Source organism: Neovison vison, chromosome 5 (genome assembly GCF_020171115.1).
Source record: "Neovison vison isolate M4711 chromosome 5, ASM_NN_V1, whole genome shotgun sequence".
NCBI classification, from domain to species: domain Eukaryota; kingdom Metazoa; phylum Chordata; class Mammalia; order Carnivora; family Mustelidae; genus Neogale; species Neogale vison.
Window position 1 is genome coordinate 41,037,703 of NC_058095.1, and position 6,194 is coordinate 41,043,896.

A 6,194-nucleotide genomic window follows, 5' to 3' on the forward strand; every position below is an offset into this window, starting at 1 on the left:
TGGCAAACTTTTTCTGGAAAGGGCCAGATAGTCAATATTTCAGGCTTTGTCAGCGCTAAGGTCTCTGTTACGACTGCTTGACTCTGACATTGCAGCACAAAAGTAGCCCTAGACAATCTGTAAATAAATGGGGGTGGCTTGTTTAATAAAGCTGTCTTTACAAAAGCGAACAGTGAGCTGGATTTCACCTGCAGATTTTAACTGGCTGATTCCTGCTCTAGCATCTGGTCTAGACTACCACTCCTCAAATTTGAATGTGCATAGGAATCACCAGGGTTATCTTGCTAAAATGCGGAGTCTGATTCAACGATGAATGGAGCCTTACCTTTTTAAGGAGCTCCCACATAACAGTGATGGTGGTGGTCTTGGAACCACACTCTGAATGGCAAGAACTGAATACAGACCAGTAGTTCCCAACCTTGGATGTACCCTGGAATCACCTAGAGAGCTTCCTGTCCTCACTCCCACCACCAAATTCTGCTTTCATTGATGTGGGCTGTGGCTGGAGCATCAGGATTTTTAATAGCTCCCCAGGTCATTTTGATATGCAGTTAAAATTAAGAACAGTGCTTAGCAGGTGAATGAACCGCTCAGCAGTTTCTTTGACGAACATTAAATTCACTGTTCAGATTTCTAAAATGGCACATTTGTTCGGAGTGAAGTTATCCCTTGAGGAAAGAAAATATCTCTACCCAAGAGAAATGACACTATTACGTGTTAAGCAAACAACTCCCCAAATTAGCTACAAAGGATTCAATTTAGAGTACAGAGGGAGTATAGAGGGATGGATAAGACTTATGGAGTGAACAAGTCCCTTTCTCTCAGATTGGGGCAAGAAGGAAAACACAAGATTTTATAAAGGTAGAGTCTAAAAATTGAGGCATTCATGTCAACTGTTCTATAGAGGGAGAGATAATTACCCAGCAAACAACTTCTGAGCACTGAACATGTCCCAGGGAAGGTCACGTGCTGAGTGTGGGGAATGGTGTGAAGGACTTCCATACTACCATATCTCAGATTCGTTTCTAAGAACATTGGGAGAGAAGGCAGAGTGGGGGACAGACAGACCTCTCAGCACCATAATGGGACAGTTGCAGTTAGAGACATTTTTTCAGCCGATTGAAAGAAGAATTTGCTGACAATAAAACTGTCCAAAGTTGTCACTGGCTCCCATCAGGAATGGTGAACTCCTAGTCAGTGGATGATTTCAACCACTGGCAAAATCAGCACTTTTGTCCACAAAACCTATGGATTAAGAATAGCTGAGCTGGGTGTTAGTAGTAATTTTGGTATTAGCTGTTACACGGCCAACCTTGGCCAACGAATGACTTGAAAATTACACTCTAAAATACAATCAAGTCTGTCTCGGTAATAACACCTGTCTTAATTATTTGCATTATTGATTCCCTCGGAATGGGAGAAAAAGGTGTGGCACACAGCTGCCGTGCCAGGAATTGTACACAACCTACAAAGATTCTTACCTCATCAGCAGAGGTAATATACCTCGCACGTGAGCATTAATCCCTCAAGTGTTGGGTAGTTGGGGGGAGAAAGGGGGGCTGCAAACTGCTTGCGACAGATGGTGAAGTGGCCGGCGGAGCCTAGAATTGAATTCAGGGAGGGGATGTTGAACGGAGCAACAATTTAAAGTCCTTCCAACTCCAAAAACTCAGTGATGCTAAGAAAACACCCATGCTTCCATTTGTTCTTTTGGTTTCCAAAGTAAAAAGTTCCATAGGAGAGGGAGAATGAGTCACTGCATTATTTATTCAGGGCCTGAAGTCCTTTGGGGGAATTGCTTTCTGGTCTTCAAGGCAGGAATCTCTGCCCTCAGCAACGCCCCCCCACCCCAGCCCATCCCAAGTCTGGGTAAAGGTTGCATTTTTGATCTCTCGGCTGCAGAAAAAGTTCTCATATAAATACCTAAGTTTCCCCTGACTCATATCTTCATGATTATCAAAAGTGTCACCCCATACATAGTTTGCAATACAGTATTTTCCTTAAAGCCCAGAATTGTTGCTAATGGGAGGCAATGGGACAGAGTAGTATGCCCCCAGGGTGGCGCGGGGTGGGGGGGAAGTTGGGGTGGTTGTCAGGGATCAGTTTTATGGTGTTCTAGGTGGCAACCTTAGATAAATTGCTTTCTGCTCAGTGCCAGCCTCATCATAAATGAAATGAGGACAACGATGTCTACCTCAGAGGGTTATCATAAAGACATAACACAAGTCAGTTACTTAGATTACCTGCCAAGTACAAAGGTGAGTACTCAGGCTATGTTAGCTATTACAGAATTCCCATGTTCTAGGAGGTAGAAGAAAGATCTGCTTACATGGACACACTTTAACAACACATGTGGCCAACAAAAGAACATAAAACAAAACCAAAAATGGACAGCAGGTATTTAAATTATTTCTCTTTTAGAGGTTCTACCTGTTCATAAAGTGAAGAACCAACTTCTAGACTTGGCCTCAAAGTCCTTCGTGATTTGATGCCATTTCTACACATACAACACATTCTTCTCCTTAAGTCAACAACTTACACTCGAACCAAACCAGACCACTAACTGTGGTCTCAATGGGCTCCATATCTTCCAGTTTCTGAAATGTACTCATAATATTTACTCAACCCCAGGGGTGCCTGGGTGGCTCAGTCGGTTAAGCATCTGCCTTCAGCTCAGGTCATGGTCCCTGCCTCCCCATCGTCCCTCCCGAATCAGAGGGGAGCCTGCTTTCCCCTCTCCCTCTGCTTGCAGGTCCCGCTGCTTGTGTGCGCTCTCTCTCTCTCTCTCTGTGTCAAATAAATGAATAAAAGCTTAAAAAAATATTTATTCAACCTGTATGTCATAAACTTTTTATACACCTTTGCTGTTCAGTATCTCCCCATCCTTCATCATCCAGGCTACATAAAACTTGCTTTCAGCAATGTTCACAATAGCCAAACTATGGAAAGAATCTAAATGCCCATCAACAGATGAATGGATAAAGAAGATGTGCCGGGGCGCCTGGGTGGCTCAGTGGTTAAGCCGCTGCCTTCGGCTCAGGTCATGGTCTCAGGGTCCTGTGATCGGGTCCCGCATCGGGCTCTCTGCTCAGCAGGGAGCCTGCTTCCCTTCCTCTCTCTCTCTGCCTGCCTCTCTGCCTGCTTGTGATCTCTCTCTGTCAAATAAATAAATAAAATCTTAAAAAAAAAAAAAGAAGATGTGGTGTGTGTGTGTATATATATATATATACACACATATATATGATGGAATACAATGCAGCCATCAAAAGAAATGAAATCTTGCCATTTGTGATGATGTGGATGGAACTAGAGGGTATTATGCTGAGCGAAATAAGTCAATCAGAGAAAGACAACTATCATATGATCTCCCTGATATGAGGAAGTGGAGAGGAGATGCAGGGTGGGGGTTAGGAGGATAGGAAAAGAATAAATGAAACAAGATGGGATTGGGAGGGAGACAAACCAAAAGAGACTCTTACCGTCACAAAACAAATTGAAGATGACGGGGTGGGGGGGGATGTAGGGAGAGGGGGGTTGGGTTATGGACATTGGGGAAGAGTATGTGCTATGGTAAGTGCTGTGAAGTGTGTAAACCTGGCAGATTCACAGACCTGTACCCCTGGGGCTAATAATACATTATATGTTTATAAAAAAATTTAAAAATTACGGGGTACCTGGGTGACTCAGGGGGTTAAGCCTCTGCCTTCAGCTCAGGTCATGGTCCCAGGGTCCTGGGATCGAGCCCCACATTGGGCTCTCTGTTCAGTGGGGATCCTGCTCCCCACCTCCCCTGCCTGCCTCTCTGCCTCCTTGTGATCTCTGCCTGTCAAGTGAATGGATAAAATCTTTTAAAAAAAATAAAAATTAAAAATTAAAAATTTTAATTAAAAAAAAACCCCTTGCTTTCAAACCTCAGCAGACAGAATGTATCTATCCCTCTCTGTGGTGTCTTAATGCTTTATGGCTCCATTACCATATTGGTTTAGAATTATTTGGTGAAGTCCACCTGGTTTTAAGTGTCTGAAAAGACAGAAATTGCTCCTTATTCATTTTTCTATCCCACTCTCTGACCCCACCCCACCATTACCACCTTTGCAATAGGAAAGCACATAAGTGGAATGGAGCATGGGAAGAATTCCTAAGGCACCCAAGTGGGGCAAGAAAAAGGAGATAGCTATAACCCAGGGGCTGTGAGCACTTATTAAAATTGGATATTTGATGTCTAAGAGCAAATTTTTCATATACTTAATATTAAGGGTTTTTTCGGGTGCTGATCACACCCATCTCCCTTCCAAAAGAACTGCCCCCACACCTCCCAGCCTCTGATGAAACTGTTTATGAGGCAACTGTGTTTGTTCTACCATAGTCCATCCTCCAGCCTGAGCTGATTGGATCAAGGCCGTCAATTCATAGAAAGCCTATTTACCTGCGGTCTCAGGAGGCAAACTGAGCTCAGCCAGTGGCTCTTTCCAGAGAGAATTTCAATTTGGGACTCGGAAATACTCAGCCGGGAGCTTTAAACACCAGAGTTGCTATAATAATAACAACAGCATAGCTGTATTTATTGAGCATGTACTACGTGTCATCACTACGCTGGATGTCTAAGGACATTATCTTATTTCTCACAATATCCTATAAGGTCGAGACCTCTATTTTCGAGATGAGGGAACTGGAACCAGAGAAGTTAGCTGGTAAATCAGGAGTCAAACTCCAGTAATCGGTCTCTACGGTCTGTGCCCCTGATCTCTGTGCTGAAATGTTTGTGTCTCCAGGGCAGGGCAGGATGAAATGTCCTGAGGACCCAAAGTTGGGGCATCCCTTTGAAGGTCGCAGGCAAGATATGGAGAAAGCTGAGCAAGTCAGCCTTCTGAGGAAAACACAGTAAGGGCAGGGGGACCAGCAGAGAAAGCTACATAAATGAAAGATCGCGAAGCCACAGAAAGACCTAATTTCCCAGCAGCTATATAAAATTCCCAGGGGCTTGGCAATACTGTGTTTCCTGCCTTAGGATTTCACGAACCCGACTACGGATGTTAAATTGACCTTTGCATGCGCTGAATCAGGTGGGGCCTCTGTGCCATGAACAGATCCCCATGCAGGTGTTCAAAGTCTGCACCACCCTTTTGAAAGTTCAGCCTGCGGACTCAGAGGTCAAACTCGTGGACTGGTCCTCCACCTAGCTCAGCTGCCACCCTGCAGACCCTCTTGCTCAGCAAAGAATTCCTGACTCAGAGTCAGATTTGGTCAATAAAAACACAGGACACCCAGTTAAACTGGAATTTCAGTTAACAGCGAATAATTTTTTAACCCTGCCACCTGGTTAATGGTATGACCTTGAACTGGTCCTTGATGTCTTTAAATCTCAACAACTTCCTTTAATTAAAAAAAAAAAAAAGGTGTGGGGGGAGGGGCTGCCAATAACAAAACATTTGTCCTGCCTCCTACTTCAAGCCAAGAGTGTGGTTGTGGTTTACCTAAGATAGAGTAGGTGAAAAGGCTGTGCAAACAGGGGGCATTTTTTTTAAGCCTCGCATTCCTTAGGGCTTGTGTGTAAACCCTGGCTGTTATCAGTGGTGCTGCCTCCGTCAGTAAAGAGAAAGGTACTGTTATCACCATGGTGTTTCCCTCACTCGTGTCTCTGTTTACAAAGTCATGGGTATTGCTACAAAAATACATTTTTTTTTTCTTTTTAACCTCACGGTTAAAAAACAAAATCCAACTGAGGAAACTTAAAGATCAACTTGGCTTTATTATTCACAAATCGGCTAGCATCTCATCTAGCAAACAGAAAAGAACTCCACCAAGCTGGAGAAAAGGAAAGGCTTTTAAACGTGGAAAGGGGGCTCCAAAGGGCAATTATTAGTAAAGGATGAATTGTTTCAGCCACCGTGTTCCTTTCTCACGGGGGATGGAAAGGATCTATCAGCAGGTTATCTCACTACTGCTGACCAGGTAACTCCACGTTGACTGGGTAAAGGTTACATTCCTAGAGGGTTAAAAATGCAATTCAGTTAGATATTAAGTCTTGTTTTGCTGCGCTGGAGGTTGCATAAATGACTCCATTTGGGGTCCAGCTGCCTCCTTTTTTACATCACTAATGAGTCAGCTCTGGAAGCATCAGTCTCTTTACCAGTAAGACAGATCTATTTTTCCATGGCTCTGTTTACTCAGCAGCAGAGACGCTCTCCTGGGCT